At 41.5% G+C, this 20,489-nt stretch overlaps 1 protein-coding gene across 14 annotated transcripts in view; it reads right to left on the bottom strand.

The window, feature by feature from the left end:
* Nucleotides 1–20,489, bottom strand: part of LOC129025664 (zinc finger protein 717-like) — a 76,540-nt gene that overhangs the window by 36,236 nt on the left and 19,815 nt on the right. For 7 of the 14 annotated variants that reach the window (XR_010125586.1, XR_010125587.1, XR_010125588.1 and 4 more), the window contains exon 1: nucleotides 86–169. The exons of 1 other annotated variant lie outside the window; for it this stretch is intronic. The gene's annotated coding sequence lies outside the window, so the exon portion shown is untranslated. Of the gene's footprint in view, nucleotides 46–85; nucleotides 207–20,489 lie in introns of those variants that run through there. 6 more of the 14 variants (XR_010125585.1, XR_010125584.1, XM_063660982.1 and 3 more) reach the window with 6 other exon arrangements.

Genomic DNA, 20,489 nt, shown 5'->3' with positions numbered 1-20,489 from the left:
CTGCTCCCACCAACTGTGGCACGTCAGCCCCGCCTCCCTATGGTGCCTCCAAGCCCGCTGTCTCCTCTTTCATCCTACCACTGACCTGCAGGAACGAAGAGACTCCAACCCCAGAGCTTCCAGAGCACCCTCTCCATTGCGGCAGGAGCCGGAATTCTCTAGCGGAAGATGGCGGGCGTGGGCGGGGCGGCGCATGCGCAAAGAGCCCTTCCCGCCGTCCTGCGCTGGTGACGTCATTGGAAGCCAAGACTGCATTTCCCACAGACATTGCGGTATTGAAGCGGGAAATTCTGTTCCAAGAGGGAGCCGAGGATGGATCAGGATTGGTGTCTATCCACCTGACAGACGTGGAATCTGGTTATTAAATCCTGGTTTGACAACCAGGCACATTGCAGGAATATAGGGAAAATTCGAATGCGTACCAACTAGTCAATTATATTAGCAAGTAATCTTACTTTTTTTTTTAGTTCTAAATGTTGCTGTCACAGAAAAAACTTTTTTTTTTCTTTTTAAACAGATTCTCCCTCTGTCTCCCAGGCTGGAGTGCAGTGGTGGGATCTCAGCTCACTGCAGCCTCCACCTCCCAGGTTCAAGTGATTCTCCTGCCTCAGCCTCCAGAGGAGCTGGGACTACAGAAATGCGCCACCACGCCCAGATAATGTTTGTATTTTTAATAGAGATAGGGTTTCCACATGTTGGCTAGGCTGGTCTTGAATTCGTGGCCTCAAGTGATCTGCCCACCTTGGCCTTCAAAAGTGCTGGGCTAGAGGACTAGAGAGACTAGGGAGACCAATATGAAATAGAGGACTCCAGAGACTGGAGAGACCAATATGGAGAACAGGACGATTGTTTATTTTAGGGTATGTAAGTTCCAGTCCCACAGGGTTGGTGGGTTTCCTCCTCGTGTGCAGAGACAAGAGAGCGTAGAAATAAAGACACAAGACAAAGAGATAAAAGAAAAGACAGCTGGGCCCGGGGGACCACTACCACCAAGATGCGGAGACTGGTAGTGGCCCCGAATGCCAGGCTGCACTGATATTTATTGGACACAAGACAAAGGGGCAGGATAAGGAGTGTGAGCCATCTCCAATGATAGGTAAGGTCACGTGGGTCACGTGTCCACTGGACAGGGGGCCTTTCCCTGCCTGGCAGCCGAGGCAGAGAGAGAGAGAAGAAAGAGAGAAACAGCTTACATTATTATTTCTGCTTATCAGAGACTTTTTGTACTTTCACTAATTTGCTACTGCTAACTAAACGGCAGAGCCAGGTGTACAGGATGGAACATGAAGGCGGACTAGGAGCGTGACCACTGAAGCACAGCATCACAGGGAGACAGTTAGGCCTCCGGATAACTGTGGGTGAGCCTGACATCAGTCAGGCCCTCCACAAGAAGTGGAGGAGCAGAGTCTTCTCTAAACTCCCCGAGGAAAGGGAGACTCCCTTTCCCGGTCTGCTAAGTAGTGGGTGTTTTTCCTTGACACTGACGCTTCCGCTAGACCACGGTCTGCCTGGCAACGGGTGTCTTCCCAGACGCGGGCGTTACCGCTAGACCAAGGAGCCCTCTGGTGGCCCTGTCCAGGTGTAACAGAAGGCTTGCACTCTTGTCTTCTGGTCACTTCTCACTATGTCTCCTCAGCTCCTATCTCTGTATGGCTTAGTTTTTCCTAGTTTATGATTATAGAGTAAGGATTATTATAATATTGGAATAAAGAGTAATTGCTACAAACTAATGATCAATAATATTCACATATAATCATATCTAAGATCTATATCTGGTATAACTATTCTTATTTTATATTTTATTATGCTGGAACAGCTCGTGTCCTCGGTCTCCTGCCTCAGCACCTGGGTGGCTTGCCGCCCACAGGGTATGCACTGGATTCGTGGATTCATATCTAAAAAACTGAACATTGAACAAAGACTGAGTGGGGCTTTTCTAAGCAAACTTACAGAAGTGAAACAAAAGCAGTTAATCCTACAGTGACAGGTCACGTAATCTATAGCATAACTGTTGACTTGGCATAACTTGTGGCCTTGCATAGCTAGTGGCCTTGTAGCTGCATTGAAAGAAAAATAAGAACTGGCTAAATACAGAAATTTATAAAACATCATCATGTTTAAGAAGCCAGGGAAAGGAGTAACAGTAAAGGAATTTGTCTTTCTCTCTTGTTTTTTTTCTTTTAACCTTGCTCTGGGAGTGGGGGTTGTCTGGAGCCTATTCCTTTGGCCTTGACTTCTCAAATGGTGTTATAACTGTCTTTGAAGTGAGCTTACTAGGCAGAGGAAAACTTATTCTTTTCTTTTTAACCTTTGCCTTGCCTGTTACTTCTCTTGGAGTGAATGAATGCACATTTATTTTTAAATTTCTGCCTCAGTTTCCTCCTTTTGATGCCTTTTATAAAAGAAGTTTAATAGAAGGCATCACTATTACTTAATTCTGCCTGAAGACAAAAGTTTTCTTCTTTAGGCACAGGCTGATATTTCTATAGCTCCATTAGCTGAGTGGTAGTTTGCCTAGCTACTGTTGCCTCTATAGCTGATTGAGTGCTTCTAACAAGGAGGCAAGGGAGTATTGGGCAAACTCTTAGTATGGCCAGGACTATTCTTTTTAAAGTCTTGAATCCACTGAAGGAGGAAAACCAGCCTCCAAAGAGGGAATCTGGAGACTACATTTTCCAAGTTTGAACTGGAACATGGGGTAATTCTCTCATTCTTGCAGTTATTTCTACAATTGCCTTTCCATTGTCATCAATTTCCAGGCAGAAATTAGTTAGATTGAACTTTCCACATACTCCTCCTTCCTGGGCTGGGACGTAGTCTAAAGCTAATCTGTTCTGATAAATAGCATTCTTCATTTTGTGGCTTGCTGGGCCAGTAAATCTAATGCATTTGCTGTTTCATCAGTGATCATTTCAAGTACTGCCTGCAAACTTATGATGCGGCTAAGCATGTAAATAGGAGTGCAGTACCCTCACGACCTATCTTGTGCCTAGGTAGCTGGCCTATAGTATTGAATTATTCTTTCAGGGGGCCGATCTGTGTCTTTCTAATTTCCTATTTCTATACCTCTTTTTATGTCTGCATCTCTTTTGCTTCTTCTGACTCCATCATAGACGGGAAACCTTAAAGTTTGTCCCTGTTGCAGCGGAAGTAGGAAGAAACATGGTCTAATTGTTTCAAACACACAGGACTTTGTCCATTTAGCTGGCAACTGTCGATATGCCTGTGGCTTACAGATGCCAATAAAGACCAAGGGGTGCTTGCCAAGTGTTTGGAGCTTCAAGCTGATACCAGGTGTGGTTTCAAGGAGAGAAACAGGAGAACTGATTTGGATGAGGTGCTTTGGAGTCATCTCTGCCTCGCCACAAAATTTTCTTTAGTGTTTCATTATAATATTGCTGTCCTAAGCAGAATTCTCCTACTGCGTCTGTAAAAGCCTTTCTTCAGGGAGCAACACAGTATCTCCTGATAACAGAAGTTTTTAAGAGCTAGACACTTGAACTTGTGGGCATCCATTCAGGGGAAGAGTCTGTTAGAGTTAAATTATCTTGTGGCATTAACTCTTTTGCTTCCTAAGGCCATTGGTCTCCTACGTTAGTCTTTCTACAAACGTAACGAAACGCCTAGGCTGCCGGCAGTGTTTTCAGCCAGCTGAGCAAACAGGTTTTTGGCTAAAGGAGTAGGCTCTGGTAACTTCTGGTCTACATGCTTATAGAATGATTTAAAGAGTTGGAACTGTTGCTGGGCTGGATGGGTCCGGGTTCTTTTTTGATAACATATAGGTAGATTGCTGGGTATGTGTGTATATACATATGTATGGGGTGACCTGCAGTCTACATGGGTAAGTCTAGCTTTAGAATGGTGAAATTTATAGGATTACAGGTTTTTGCTTCACAATCTGGTTTCACCAGCATTTTGGTAAGCATAATTGACCTTTGTTGTGTGCTAGGGTGCTACGATATGCAATGCCAACAATCTTTTTCTGGGGTCCTAGGGGAACAAGGTGGAGTTACTCTTGGCATGAATACATATTTGTAGTCATTTCTATAGTATTTTTCTAAAGGTAGGTTACCACAGACAGGGGAGTCTTGGTCTGCTGCCTGACAAGCATCAAAATACAGAGAAATAGGCCCTTGGTAAAAGGGAGGGACCCTGGTTTGGTTTAAGAGGGGACCTTCCTTTGACCTCTCACGATGAGTCTCTTGGCAATATTTCTTCAGTAGCTGCTTGAGTGTCTGGTTCATGCGTTCTACTTTTCTTGAACTTTGCGGCCGATAGGCTGTGTTTAACTTCTATTTTATTTTTAACAGTCTTGTTAAATCTTGCACTATTTCAGCTACAAATGCTGGCCTATTGTCTGACTTTAAAGTTAGAGGCTGTCAAAACCTAGGGATAATGTCTTTTAGTAGTACTTTAGTCACTTCTCGTGCTTTTTCTGTCCTGATGGGGAAAGCCTCAACCTATCCTGAAAAAGTGCAAATAAACGCTAGCATAGACTGATAGCCTCTGCCATGGGGCATTTTGGTAAAGTCCATAAGCAAGTTTTCACAAGGCATGAAGGCATGGCTCCTTCTCCTGTTCAGTTTCTTAGAGGAGGGGTTCTTTTTTTCTCTCCCTCTCTCTCTTTATTTTTTTTTTGTAATTTCATATAATGGCTTAGCCATCAGTGAGAAATTTATAATCTAGATACAGCAGAATCTTGCTGCTTTCAACTTCTAATATGACGATGGGCTCTTGGAGGCCTAATGAGAAGGAGTGTGGTCTGTTTTAGTCCTCACATCTTTCAGCTCCTGCTAGCCTGATCAGATCAGTATCTGGTTCCTCAAAGGTGCGGCAGCCTTTGGCCAATGGCCTCTTTGTCTCATGGCCTTGGCCATTTCTTTCATTGCCTTCTGGACATTCATCTTTCTAGTGTCATTTCTTTTTGCATCTCGCACACTGATACTTCTCTAGCCTTGGTCAACTTTCAAATCCTTGTCTGACTTGACTTCTTCTACATCCATGTCTGCGTCCACGTCATCTTACATTGGTAATCTCTTTTTCTATAAGGGCTGCTGCCAACAGATCTTAAGCCTCCAATCTGCTTCTTTCTTTGCCTCCTGGTCACAGTTAACATACACTTTGGTGGCTACTTCTACAAGCTGGATGACATTCATACCTGCAAAACTTTCTAACTTCTTCTTCTTCTTCTTCTTTTTTTTTTTTTTTTGGACAGAGTTTCACTCTGTCGCCCAGGCTGGAGTGCAGTGGCACTATCTTGGCTCACTGCAACCTCTGCCTCCTGGGTTCAAGCAATTCTCTGCCTCTGCCTCCCAAGTAGTTGGGATTACAGGCGCCCACAATGACACCCAGCTAATTTTTTGTATTTTTAGTAGAGACGGGATTTCACCACCTTGGCCAGGCTGATCTTGAACTCCTGACCTCATGATCCACCTACCTTGGCCTCCCAAAGTGCTGAGATTACAGGTGTGAGCCACCGTGCCCAGTCAAAACTTTCTAACTTCTTAAGCTTTCGTTTGATATCACTTTGGGCCTGTCCTACAAATGATGTATTCACTATACACTGATTTTCAGTGGCCTCAGGGTCAAATGGGGTGAAAGCCGGTATGTCTCACAAAATCTTTCATAAGACTGGCTAGGGCTCTCATCACTTCCTTGAAGCACTTCTGAAATCTTCTTTATCTTAATGGCTTTCTTTCCATCATCTCAGCCTTTGCAGAAGTGCCTCTTGGTACCTCTGCAAATGCTGAAACTGAGTTGCATCCTCTGGGTCCTAGTTAGGATCTTGGTCTGGGAACTGACCTTGAGTGTATGCCTGAGCATGCACTGCATCTGCTGATGCCTGGGCTCCTAGCCAGCGTCTGGGAACTGACCTTGAGTATATGCCTGAGCATGCACTGCGGCTGATGCCTGGGCTCCTAGCCAGCATCTGGGAACTGACCTTGAGTATATGCCTGAGCATGCACTGTGTCTGCATCATGTCTGAGCATGCACTGCGGCTGATGCCTGGGTTCCTAGCCAGCATCTGGGAACTGACCTTGCGTGTGTGCCTGAGCATGCACTGCGTCTGCTGATGCCTGGGCTTCTAGCCAGTGGAGAGCTTCCTGGGTTACTCTCCTGCGTTCCTCTGTGTTAAATAATGTGAGGAGGAGCTGCTGGCAGTCTGGCTGGGTTGGATTGTGTGTCAGAAAGATGGACTGTATCAGATCTATAAGAGCTTGAGGCTTCTCCATGTATGAGGGAGTATGGTGTTTCCAGTTTAAAAGATCAGTGGTTGAAAAGGGCTGACTGATGAAAGTCCATTGCCTTCTTTGGACTTGGCCTTGGTCATCATAATAAATGGGTCCTCACGTCTCCTAGACAGGCATTTGCAGAGCTTGAGCACCACCAGATCTGAGACAGCCTGCTTGACTATCTTGACTTCCTTCCCTGGCCTTTCAAGGCTCTGATCCTCCCCTTTGGGGTGAAACTTGGGGCATGCTGGCTCTTCAGTCTGGCTCCTGGGGGGCTGTTGGACTCAGTAAAGAGGGGTAGGCTGGGACATGTGGAGGAAGAATCTCTGTTCTTTCTGGCAGCTCCTGCAAAACTGACTTTTCTTGCTCTCTTTGGGACTTGTTTAACTCTGTGTCTGCCAGTGAAGCTGCTCTTACTTTCACTCTTGGCTGGGCTCAGGCCACACTTGTTTCACAATAAGCTGCTAAACAGGGCTGGATCCAGGTTGGTCTTGTCTATGCTATATTTAACCGTGAATCAATATAAGGAAATTGATCTGGATGCCTTGGGTGTCCTCTGACTCTTGTCACCACCTTAAATACACAGCCAATTATTTCCTTATCTGTAGTTCCTTCGGTCGGCCATCTAACACTAAAAGAAGGCCATTCTAATTCACAGACAGTTCTCAACCTCTGTGGGGTTAGCTTAACTCCATAATCCTCTGCAAAACCTTTCTTAAAGTTCTGTAACATGCACTCTAACGGGGTAAGTTTTGATGACTTTCTTCCTATTCTTTCTTTTATGGCACAGCACACTCTTTCCTCTCATTTCGGCCTACTATACCATCTCCTATTAGGGGAGTTTTCAGAGGCTGCTTGGCTTTGGAGAGTTCCTTATTCCTGCTACAACTCTGAGCTTTAGGGCAGTTCTTATTAGTCATATGCAGATCGCTACTGTTCGTAGTCGGCCTTACACTTTGCTCGGAGCACACAGTCCACGCTAAGAGATCTGTGACTCCTTACTTCACGGCTGATGAGCTTAATTAGGCCTTTTCATTCACACACTTTCACACACTTCTCTACTCCTAGGTACACCCCTGTGTACCTAACTGGGGTGGCAAGCCACTCTCACCATCTCTAGTTTCTTTTTCTTAACAGACTTAGCAAGACAGTCTCACATCTTGTGTTTGTTGGGGTGTGAGTTCCATCTGAATTGGTGAGCCTTTCTCACCGCCTTTAGCCTCTCTGGGTTGGACTATTAGGCGCACCTCGGGAGGTGATCAGGCTCCTTTTCCGTCCTTATGGGATGGGTCCTGCCTTGGGCCTTAAAACTTTACCACAGTTCTTGAAGCACACTGTTTCTGGAATCATCCTGGAGCCTTTCTTTAGGTTATGTTGCACTGCTGGGTAGGGGTGCCGGGTCACGTGAAAGCCGATCTGCTCTCTGGGTTGAAGCTCTCCTGGTGGTGCCTGGGGTCACAGGTCTCCTGAGGCTGGGGGCTGTAGCCCCTAGAGGCAAAGGAGACAGTAAACTTTCCATCTCTGCTCCCTTCATGGTTGCCTAAAATGTTGCAGGAAACTGAGGATGAGAGAGGCTGATATGCAGAACAGGAGGGTTGTTTATTTAAGGTACGCACCAGCTCAGCTTTTTTTTTTCTTTTTTGAGATGGAGTCTGGCTGTGTTGCTCAGGCTGGAGCACAGTGGTGCAGTCTCAGCTCACTGCAACCTCCGCCTCCTGGGTTCAAGTGATTCTTGTGCCTCAGCCTCCTAAGTAGCTGGGTTTACAAGCACGCACCATCACACCTGGCTAATTTTTGTGTTTTTGGTAGAGACGGGTTCTCACCATGTTGGCCATGTTGGTTTCGAGCTCCTGACCTCAGGTGATCCACCCACCTTGGCTTCCCAAAGTGCTGGGATTACAGACATGTGCCACCATGCCTGGCCCACTTCTCCTTTTCTAATCTAGATGGCTTACATTTATTTCTGTTGTCAAATTGTCCTGGCTAGCACCTCCAGCACAATGATGAATGGATGTAGTGAGAGTGGATTTATCTGTCTTGTTCCTGATCTTAGCATATAAGTATACAGGCTTTCAACATTAAGTATGCTGTCGGCTGTGGTTTTTCATATGTCCTTTATTAGTTTAAAGATGTTCCCTTCTTTCCTTCTTTGTTGAATATTTCATCATGAAAGGATGCTGGATTTTGTTTCTGCAACTATTGAGATGACTGTGGTTTTGCTTATTGTGTTGGTATAGTGTATTATATTAAATAATTTTTGGCTGCTATCCAACCTTCTATACTTGGGATGAATCCAACTTGGTCATGAGGTATTATTATTTTTACATGTTGCTGTATTCTGTTTGCTTGTATTTTATTTATTTTATTTTATTTTATTTTTTATTTTATTTTTTGAGACAGAGTCTTGCTGTGTCACCAAGGCTGGGATGCAGTGGCACGATCTTGGCTCACTGCAAGCTCCACCTCCTGGGTTCATGCCATTCTCCTGCCTCAGCCTCCCGAGTAGCTGGGACTACAGGTGGCCACCACCATGCCTGGCTAATTTTTTGTATTTTTAGTAGAGACAGTGTTTCACTGTGTCCGCCAGGATGGTTTCGATCTCCTGACCTTGTGATGCCCCTGCCTCAGCCTCCCAAAGGGCTGGGATTACAGGCATGAGCCACCATGCCTGGCTTCTCCATTTGCTTGTATTTTATTGAAGAGTTTAGCATCTGTATCCATAAGATATATTGTTCTGAATTTTTCTTTCCTCGTGATGTCTTTGTATGGCTTTGCTATCATGGTAATACTGGCCTCATAGAATGAGTTGGGACATGTCTCTATCACTTCTATATTTTAGAGAGTTTAAAAGAATTGATCCTAAATCTTCTTCAAATATTAGACAAAATTCACCAGTGAACTTTCTGGGCTAGGGCTTTTCTTGGTGTGGAGTTGTTTCTTTATTAATAATTCAATCTCTTTGCTTATTATGTCTAGTGAGAGCATTTTTTATTGCATCAGTGTCACTGGTTTGTGTCTAGGAATTTTTCCATTGTATCTAAATTATCTAATATTTTGACATACCATTGTTCATATTATTTTTCCTTAAATGTTCTTTTCTTTTTGCAATGCTGCTAGTAATATATCCTCTTTCATTTCTGATTTTAGTTACTTGAGTCTTCTATTTTTCCTAGTCAGTCTAGAAAAATGTTAGGAAAACTCCCTGCCAGAACTGAGCTATCCTACATAATGGAGAGGAAGCTCTCAGACCAAAGAAAGAGATAGACCATTCCAGGCTGGTAGATAGTCAAAGATTTATTCAGGAGGAACTTACTGGGATAGTCTTGGCAGCAGAAAGATGACACAGGTCTCCACATTTGCAGTGCAGGCCTGTCTAACCTTTTATATCATGAAAATAACAAGAGAAAAAAGAAAAAAAGCCATCTAAATAGCTTTCTTAATTTATTTACTTTCTACTTAAAGGAATTGTTCGGGTTTCCTACAATCTGGTCAACAGTTTTAGGTGAGGGGATGCAGGGGGATGTTCCTAGCAACAGCAGTTATCTTGGTCCTTCAGTTCCTGTGTGCTACAACTCACTACTTCTTGGTCGTATACCCAGAATACATTTTCATGACAATAAGGTTTGTCAATTGTGTTAAGCTTGTTTGAATGTGCTTCCGGTTTCATTGTTTCTCTCTATTGCTTTTCTATTCTCTGTTTCATTGGTTTCTGCTATGATCTTTATTATTTCCTTCCTTCTGCTTACTTTAGCTTCCATTTTCTCTTCTTTTCCCGGTGTCCTTATGTCAAAAGTTATGTTATTGATTTGAAATAGTTCTTTTTTATTATCTGTATTTACAGAAATAAATTTCCTTGTAAGCATGTCTCTAATTCTTTCATTAAGTTTTGTATGTTGTGACTTCATTTTCACTCCTCTAAGTATATTTTCAAATTTCTGTTTTGATTTCTTCTTTGATTAGTAATTTGGATGTGTTGTTTAATATCCATGTATTTGAGTTTCCCTACTTTTTTCTTATTAATTTCTAGTTTCACTCTATTGTGATTGGAGTACATGTTGTTCAGTTCCTTTAATGGCCTAGTGTAGAGTCTATGATGGACAATGTTGATGAGCCCATGAGAAGAATGTAGCTTCTCTTGTTGTACGGAATGTTTTGTGCGTGTTTTTCAGGTCTAGTTGGACTATGAAGTTGTTTGAGTCTTCTGTTTCCTTGTTGCTCTTCTGCATAGTTTTTCTATCCGTTAGTTAAATTGCAGTATTGAAGTCTCCAGTCATCATCAATTTTGACTGTCATTTCTGTCAGTTTTTGTTTCATGTACTTTGGTGATGTTTAATTGGATGCATTTACGTTTATACTTGTGCTTTCTTTCTTACTGATGGATTGGCCATTTTATTATTGTAAAATATCTCAGATTATCTCTAAAAACAATTTTTTTTTTTTAGACAGAGTTTCTCTCTTGTCGCCCAGGCTGGCATGCAATGGCATGATCTCAGCTCACTGAGGAAATAACATAACTTTCACTCAACTTCCGCCTCCAAGTTTCAAGCAATTCTCCTGCCTCAGCCTCCTGAGTAGCTGGGATTATAGGCACATGCCACCACAACCAACTAATTTTTGTATTTTTAGTAGAGACGGGGTTCCACCATCTTGGCCAGGCTGGTCTAGAACTCCTGACCTCAGGTGATCTGCCCACCTTGGCCTCTCAAAGTCCTGGGATTACAGGCATGAGCCACTGCACCTGGTCAGTTTTTTTTTTTTTTAAATTCATTGTGTCTGGTATTAGTATAGCTACTTTAGAATAGCTTTCTCAGGGTTTCTGTTTGCATGATATGTGTATTTCCATCCTTTTACTCTATTTATATCTTTGAATCTAAAATGTTACTCTGGTACATGGCATAGAGGATCTTATTTTTTATTGTCTGACAAGAATTAACTTTTGATTAGTTTGTTTAATCAAGTTATATTTAATATTATTATTGATATAGTTGGATCATATCAGACATTTAATTTTTGTTTTTTATTCCTCATATGTCCTTTTAATTCCTCAGTCCTGTTTTCTGCTTCCTTTTGCAAACAGTGAATATTTCCTTTTTTTTTTTCGAGACAGAGTCTCACTCTGTTGCCAGGCTGGAGTGCAGTGGCGCAATCTCGGCTCACTGCAACCTCTGCCTCCCAGGTTCAAGGGATTCTCCTGCCTCAGCCTCCTGAGTAGCTGAGACTGAAGGTGCCTGCCACCACGCCTGGATAATTTTTGTATTTTTCATAGAGATGGGGTTTCACCATGTTGGCCAGGATGGTCTCAATCTCTTGATCTCATGATCCACCCACCTTGGCCTCCCAAAGTGCTGGGATTACAGGTGTGAGCCACCGCGCCTGGCAACAGTGAATATTTTCTAAAATGACAATTACACTTCTTTAATGATTTTAGTACTCTATTTTTGGCTTATTATCCTAGTCAGTGTTCTTGGGCTTACATTATACATCTTAACCTTTCAGAATCAGCTTCAGAGTCATGCTAATTCAGAATAGTTTCAGTTAGACACAAAAACATTACCCCTACCTTGCTCCACACCCTTCTGCACATAGCTTTGTACACTATGTAGTTCTATACCCTTCTTATTGTACCTTTTAAGGTATTATTCTCATTTATGTTACATCTATAAGTACTAAAAACTCAACAATACATTGTTACAATTATGTCATATAACCGTGTCTTTTAAGAAGCTGAGAGGAAAAAGTAAAGCACATAAATATTTAAAATTTTAAGTTAACCTTCTTATTTATCGTTTATGGTTCTCTTCATTTGTTTTTATAGACTTGAGTTGTCTGTAGTGTGATATATGGAGTTGTTGTCTTAACCCAATACAGCTTTGTTCCCACTCATCTCGGTTAGACTGTTATTGGCAAACATATTAAATTTTGTATGTCACAGGACAAACAATACATTCAATAGACATTGTTTTATAAATTGTTTTCTAAATCCAGAAAAAAAATAGAAAAATGTGCATTTATACTGCCTTTTATTATTTTCATAATATAAAATATATTAGTTTTAGAGTTTCATATTTACTTTTACTGGTGCATGTGTGTGTGTGTGTGTGTGTAAATTTGGATTATTGTCTTGGATTATGATTTTCAGCCGAATAACTTCTTTTAATGTTTTAATGTTTGGGAGGCCAAGGCGGGTGGATCACGACGTCAGGAGTTCGAGGACAGTCTGGCCAACATGGTGAAATCTCATCTCTGCTAAAAATACAAAAATTAGCTGGCCATGGTTGCAGTCCCCTGTAATCCCAGCTACTCCGGAGGCTGAGGCAGGAGAATTGCTTGGACCTGGGAGGCGGAGGAGGTTGCAGTGAGCCGAGATTGAGCTACTGCCCTCCAGCCTGGGTGACACAGTGAGACTCTGTCTCAAAAAAAAAATGTGTAAAAGCAAGCTGTATCCCAACCACCTTGGGCACATGTCATAAGAACCTCCTGAGGCTGTGTCATGGGTATGTTCTTAACCTTGGCAAAATTAAGTTTCTGAACTAAGACCTGTCTCAGATATTTTGGGTTCACACAGGAAACAAAAATATGATCATCATCTACATGTGGTTTCATAACATGTTTTACTCATTTAAGGACATGTCATCAATACTGACTAATTTTCATTGAATTCTTGCTATGTCCCAAGTACACTGTGTCCTGGGCACTTTACATTAAAATCCATTCAGTCTTCCTAAAAATCCGTTTTACAGATGGGGGATGTGGGGCTCAGAGCCCTTGATAATTTACCCAAGGCTACACAGACAGTAAGTATAGAGCTCAGATGTGAGTCCAGGTGAGGTTGTTCCCCAGCTGGAACTGTCAGCCATCGCTGTACACTGCCTCTCTGAGAGAGAAGATCCTTGAAATCCATTTTTATTCTAAAGGTTGTGGAGTTGTCATTTGAATGTATGTGAATGAATTTAAATAATTAATTTCTTACCGATAGACATCCAGATAATCACAGATGAATAACTGAATGCATCTGTGTGCATTCCAAATATTTCCTTTTGATAAGTTCCTGGTAGTGGGATTGCTGCATGAAAATTTATCTTAAGTGCAACAAGAAGTTAGAGCTTCCCAGAGATGCCTGAAGGAGGATCTGTGTTCCTAGCCTGCTTTACGGAGTTAGCACTGATCTCGTGGTTTGATAAGAGTGTGGACTGCAGATGCAACCTCGTAAGCCACAGCTCTGTTCAGAGTGCTCCTCTGCCGTGGTTATTGCATCCCATGGGAGGGTGTGAAAGCACTGGCAATGGTGGTGGGAGTGCATCCCAGTTCTTACAGTGCACCCCAGTTCTTACAGACTCTGGCTGCCACTATTGGCTCAACCTGCATCTGGGGTTGCCCTTCAAGCAGCAGTGAAGAAAGTGGTAAAGAAACAAAAATCTTTAGAAGAAAGGAGCTCCTATGTGGATTATGAGATTAGGGCTAATGAAAAGCATGTCCCCAAAGAAGAAAGGGGTATCCCAGCCCCTCTTCAATCATGAGTAAACTTTTGAATGGTTACCTCATTTCTTGTAATTTCAGGTATATGTTTAATATCTATGAAAGGATTTGGAGCCCAATATTCAAACTGATCTGTGTACGTACCTCCATATTTCTAATTCTAATTCAGATTTTCTCTAGCTGGTTGTGTTCCTGGACCAAACCAAGAGTCAGGCTGCTTGTTCTCGTGGTCCAGTAATGAGATGTAGACAAACTTGGAAAGAAGAGATTTTATTTCTGTAACCAGGTATAGGGAGAAGGCTGGGGAAAACATCACCAGACCAACTAAAAGTTACCAAGTTTTTCCAGTGCTTATATACATTCTAAGCTGTATGTCTATGTGTAAGTGTACATTTTCCTAAGGACAAAAGTGACAGATTCCACCTAATCTACAACTAAGGTCTGGGTCCTGGAGACCTTCCTCCAGAGCCTCAATAAGTTTACCTAATCTAGATGGGGTCCTGGTGCTGGAGGTGATTACCGTTATCTTGTCTCCAGCTAAGGTGTGGAGGTCTGGGGGAGTTTCTTCAGACATCCAATAGAAGCTTTTTAATCCTAAACGCATCCTGGTGTGAGGAATATAAGCATTTCTTTGTTATCTTGTTGCACTTCAAGGCCAAGGGAAGGCCTAGGCCAGACTTTTGTTTGGCTATTGTTACATTCCAGCCTTTGTGTAAGGGCAACTCCTTGTTCAGCCTTTAATATTTAGCCTAACCAGTTCAGTCAGTGTGGAAGCAGTTGTCATGGAGGCCTGCCTGTTCAACTGTTAATGAGACCTGGTCTGCCACAGTTTTGCTTCACTTTTCCAGTATTTCTGAGATCAGCTGGAACCATCAACCTAAACAGGAAACAGAGTCTCTCTAAAAGAAAATACACTTGTTTGGGAGTAGAGCATTGAATAGAAATATGTGTGCCATAGTAAACCATGTGCATATGCAGGGAGGTAAAGATTCTACTAGAACATTTTTATGTTGCTGTAAAGAAATGCCTGAGGCTGAGTTATTCATAAAGGAAAGAGGTTTAATTGGCTTATGGTTCTACAGGCCTTATAGGATGCATGGTTCTGGCATCTGCTTCTGGTGAGAGCCTCAGGAAACATTTATTCATGGCAGAATTTGACGTGGGAGCAGGCACATCACATGGTGAGAGCAGAGGCAACAGAGGGATGGGAAAGGTGCCACAGCTTTTCTTTTTTTTAAGACGGATTCTCACTCTGTCACCGAGGCTGGAGTGCAGTGGCGTGATCTCGGCTCACGGCAACCTCTGCCTCCTGGGATCAAACGATTCCTGTCTCAGCCTGCTGAGTAGCTTGAATTACAGGCACATGCCACCAAGCCCAGCTATTTTTTTGTATTTTTAGTAGAGATGGGGTTTCACCATGTTGGCCAGACTGGTCTCAAACTCCTGATCTCTAGTACTCTGCCCAACTCAGCCTACCCAAGTGCTGGGATTACAGGCGTGAGCCACTGCGCTCGGCCTCCACACACTTTTAAACAACCAGATCTCTCATGAACTCAGGGTGAGAACTTATCACCAAGGGGATGGTGCTAAACCATTCATGAAGACCTTCCCCCATGATCCAGTCACCTCCCCAGGTCCCACCTCCAACACTGGAGATTACATTTCAACATGAGATTTGGAGAGGGCAAACACCCAAATTACATGAAAGACAAAGGTTTTCAAAGGAAACAATGAGGAAAGTTACATAATTGTTTTGAAATAATTATCCTTGGCTACAAAAATCAAAAACAGTCGTGATGCCAGTCCATGGTTGGAAGGCAGTAGTTACTGGGCAGAATGTCCAGTACAGAAATATTTTTTTTGTATAACGTTGTCATGGACTTTGTGCAACGTTGTAATTTTTGTAGAATCTTTTTCATCATCAGGCATACATGCATGAGAATGCTCTCTTCATGGCCTTCCCCAGCTCGAGCTGTCAGAGTTTTCTTATCACTAGTGACTCCATTTTGATTCTGACAACTTTCACATTTCCCTTTTGTGCTCCAGATCTTTTTTCCAAAAGCATCACTGATCAATCATCTTTTAGTTTGGTTTTGATGGCCCTTGGTACTAGGTTGGACCTGTTTTGGTTTTTGGTCTCATCCCACATTGAGGCAGGGGGTAATTGGCACCTAAGAGTCAGTGTCAAAATCCTTTTAGGCACATTTGGAGCAACAAGGGAGATTTGAAGGGAGTATTTTTCAGGCTAAGTCTACCTGGAGTTCATTATTAAGTTCGAATTTGTCTGTTCTGTAGTCTTTTGCTATCATCTCAAAGTGCTGTACTGGCATTATTCTATTAGGAGTTGTACTTTTGGAAAAAAAAAACTTAAGTAATGGATACACAGTTTAAAAAGGGAAATTATGAAGTAAATAGTAATAGGACAATTCTAGTTTGCATAATGGCTTTGAGCCATTAACTTAGGCTTACAGAAAACTAATTGAATAAATCAAATAATCATAGGGAATCAGGTGAAATGGTGTAACCACGTGGCCTGTCTTCTTCTTTTATGTCTATAAATTTCTAATTTCCTGGAGAAATTTATCCAGGTACAGCATATAGTATTGACAATAACGCAGTCATTTCCTCATTTAACCAATGATACTTATTAGTAGAAGTTATTGATTGTGAATTTTCATTCACATCATTATTCTGCCAGGTGAAAAATGTAGCATTAAGGAGGAGGAGGGGTAAATATCTCATCACATGGAGTCTTGTTCTAATGACCTGGGAAAATCTGTTCTACTGACCTGGGAAAATCGCCATGAAAACATTAACTTCTCCTGATTTGTAGTTTGAATGTCTTTGGTCATGACATCAGTTGGTTTGGTGAACTCTTTCTGTGATCCATACATCAGGCACATGTTTATTCTTTAAAATTTATCTAGTTTCGGCTCATAGGGCTTTAGTAACAGAGCAGCTTTTGCTTTTAGTTGGAGAGTTGTTGCCAAATTAGGAGAAATACATTAGGAAAATTCAGGATCTAGTATAATCTACACGTAGATAACAAGAACTTGAAAAGAATGCACAGGTTTACAATCTACTAACAGGTGCATTATAGTTTTTCTTTAGAAACTGAACTTTTTCTCTACATTAATCTACAGAAAGTTCAGGTTTAAAAACCTCTTGAGGCCAAAGCAAGGGAGGTTTCAGATTTTACTTACAATCTTAAAGTTCTTGTGACTGCCAGGAAGTGACAATTTTTACTCATTCACTGTCAGGGTGGAAGCACTGGAAGCCAGGCTTTTTATGCACATTCTTAAATATGAGATTTCAGTTAAAGCCTTAATAATATAACCAATGTTTTCAATGGTATTCTGTTTATGAAGAGAAACAGATATTTATCAAGTAAAAATAGAATACTCACAAATACTTTGCAAATTTTGGAGGAATCAAATAGGGAGACAAAATGAATGCTTCCATCTTTGTTCAAAAAAGTATACTTTACCGAATTTTTGTAAACTATAGGTAGCTTACGAGATAAAGTTTTCTTAAATCTGGAAAACAAAATATTTCAGAATGAATAATGTTTCAAATAAAAGTCATAAAAACATCGTCTTCATGAAACACTTAATTTCATGTAATTGTTTTGTTTTGTTTAATCTTGATTAACAGTTTTATAAACCCATCAGTTTATTTATTTGAGCTCTGGAGATTTTTATTTAGTCTACTGATCTTAAATTATCAAAAATTTTGCCAGGCACAGTGGCTCACATCTGCAATCCCAGCACTTTGGGAGGCTGAGGCAGGTAGATCACTTCAACTTGGGAGTTTGAGACCAGCCTGGGCAATATGGAGAAATCCCATCTCTACAAAAAAATACAATAATTATCCAGGAGGCTGAGATTAGAGGATTGGGAGGTTGAGGATACCGTGAGCCAAGACTGTGTCACTGTATACCAGTTTGGGCAACAGAGTGAGACCTTGTCTCAAAAAATTTATCAGAATTCTGTGTTCAAGAGTATTTGTTATTTTCCATGAAAAGCAGTTTTGGAATATAGCAGATTGCAAACGCTTTTGGAGAAATTTTCATGACAACTGTGAATGACAAAAACTTGGAATAGCCATGGTTTAAAATCTGATCAAAGTCCCAACTGACAATGAAACCTGGTTATTTTTATTTCATGCAACCAGAATCATGACTGGCTACATCACATCAGGACAATCAGACTTTTATTAATTTCAAGTTATGTTGGAGTAAAACACTGTTTTTCTAGATTTTTCAGGACATATATTTCAGCATCAGGACATAACAGCAGAGTTGGAACCACAGAAAAAAGTTACAAGAGTTGAAAAAAGGTTGAAGGAAAGTTATCACCTCAGTCAAGCAAAATGTTATGCCTTTTTAGGCAAAAAAAAAAAAAAGGGGGGGAGCTGAATCTCCATCCTCAAACTATGCAAATTAAATAGATCTCAGAAAGATATTTGACAGAAATGTAAATTGTCTGTAGTTTAGAAGATGGCAGTAAAGGGAACAGATTTCAGAATTAAAACTCAAAACTTCTTGCAACTATATGAAAACTAATCAATACTTTAAGAAAACCTTGTTGTTCTAACATAGGGGACCACATATTTTCAGTTTTGTATTAGTGTATTTTTAATGCCAAAGTTAAATCCTTACAAAGACTTATAATTTAATTTTCTTCTGATTGTAACCAACTTGGTCACATGCAAAACATCTTGCATAAATTCTCTTTTCACAAATGAGTTACTCAGACCATTGGTGACATGCTTGGGCTTTCCACTTTGTCCTGTACCTTCCCTCTTAAATAACTAGGCATTTTAGTTTAGGATGAAAATTTACCACACAAGATTCTTTGTCATGTGAAATATTTCTTTTCTTTTCAACCTTCTCCTATCTCCATTTCCCTATCAATAACTTTCTTCACATCTCTCTCTTCTACTTACTGGTTCTTCTTTTGCATTTCACTGTCTTTCCTGAATCAATATTTTGAAACAACCTTTAAATAACCTTCAAATTGTATAAAATTATTATTTATTTCTCAATAAAGAGCATATTTGTAGGCATTTCTTATACTTTTTTTCTTATTAAAAACTCATCCTACTTTTTAAGGCACACTTTCATATAGAATTAAACATATTAGTTAGACCAGGCATGGTGGCTCTCATCTGTAATCCCAGCACTTTGGGAGGCTGAAGCAGGAGGATTGCTGGAGCCCAGGAGTTTGAGGTTGCAGTGAGCTATGATCATGCCACTGCATTCCAGCCTGGGTGAGACAGTGGGATCCTGTTCCCTCACCCCACAAAAAGAATTATCCATATTAATTACAATTTTATTATTTTATTTTATTTGAGACAAGTCTCAATCTGCCACCCATGCTGGAGTGCAGTGGCACAATCACAGTTCACTGCAGCCTCAACCTCCTGGGCTCAAGCAACCCTCCCACCTCAGCCTCCCCAGTAGCTGGGACTACAGGCATGTGCCACCATGCCTGGCTAACTTTTGTATTTTTTGTAGAGATGGGGTTTTACCATCTTGCCCAGAGTGGTCTGAAACTCCTGGGCTCAAGCAATCCACCCGCATCGGCCTCACAAAGTGCTGGGATCACAGGCATGAGCCACTGTACCTGGCCTATATTAATTAGAATTTTAAACTTGTAGTAACCTTAAATTATAGTGAAAACTTAGGAAGCAAGAAATCTGTCACATATCAGTATTATCAGTATTTTATGGGTGAGAACAATTTTATAGCAATATAGAAAGTTATATGGGTATAGAAATCCATATAACATATCTACATAAATATAACTCTAGGAAAAAGTTAACATAGCAACCAAAATTATGACTAATAATGTAGGGACCAGCCCCACAGGGTTGGTGGGTTTTCTCCTCGTGTGTGGAGATGAGAGACCATAGAAATAAAGACACAAGACAAAGAGAAGAAAAGACAGCTGGGCCCAGGGGACCACTACCACCTAGACACAGAGACCAGTAGTGACCCCAAATGCCAGGCTGCACTGTTATTTATTGGATACAAGACAAGGGGCAGGGTAAGGAGTGTGAGCCATCTCCAATGATAGGTAAGGTCACGTGGGTCACATGTCCACTGGACAGGGGCTCTTCCCTGTTTGGCAGCTGAGGTGGGGAGAGAGAGAGACAGAGTGGAGACAGCTTATACCATTATTTCTGCATATCAGAGACTTTTAGTACTTTCACTAATTTTGCTACTGCTATCTAAAATGTGAGCCAGGTGTACAGCATGGAACATGAAAGCGGACTAGGAGCGTGACCACTGAAGCACAGCATCCCAGGGAGATGATCAGGCCTCCACAAGAAGTGGTGGAGCAGAGTCTTCTCTAAACTCCCCCGGGGAAAGGGAGACTCCCTTTCCTGGTCTGCTAAGTAGTGGGTGCTTTTCCTTGGCACTGACACTACTGCTAGACCACGGTCCGCTTAGGTGACAGGCATCTTCCCAGACACTGGTGTTACCGCTAGACCAAGGAGCCCTTGTCTTCTGGTCACTTCTCACTATGTCCCCTCAGCTCCTATCTCTGCATTGTCTGGTTTTTCCTAGGTTATGATTGCAGAGTGAGGATTATCATAATATTGGAATAAAGAGTAATTGCTACAAACTAATGATTAATAATATTCATTTATAATCATATCTATGATCTATATCTAGTTTAACTATTCTTATTTTATATATTTTCTTTATTACACTGGAAACAGCTCTTGCCCTCCATCTCTTGCCTGGGCACCTGGGTGGCTTGCCACCCACAT

This window comes from Pongo pygmaeus, chromosome Y (genome assembly GCF_028885625.2).
Source record: "Pongo pygmaeus isolate AG05252 chromosome Y, NHGRI_mPonPyg2-v2.0_pri, whole genome shotgun sequence".
NCBI classification, from domain to species: Eukaryota; Metazoa; Chordata; class Mammalia; order Primates; family Hominidae; genus Pongo; species Pongo pygmaeus.
Note: the sequence above shows the minus strand (reverse complement) of the source record. Positions and strands in the feature narration are given on the sequence as shown.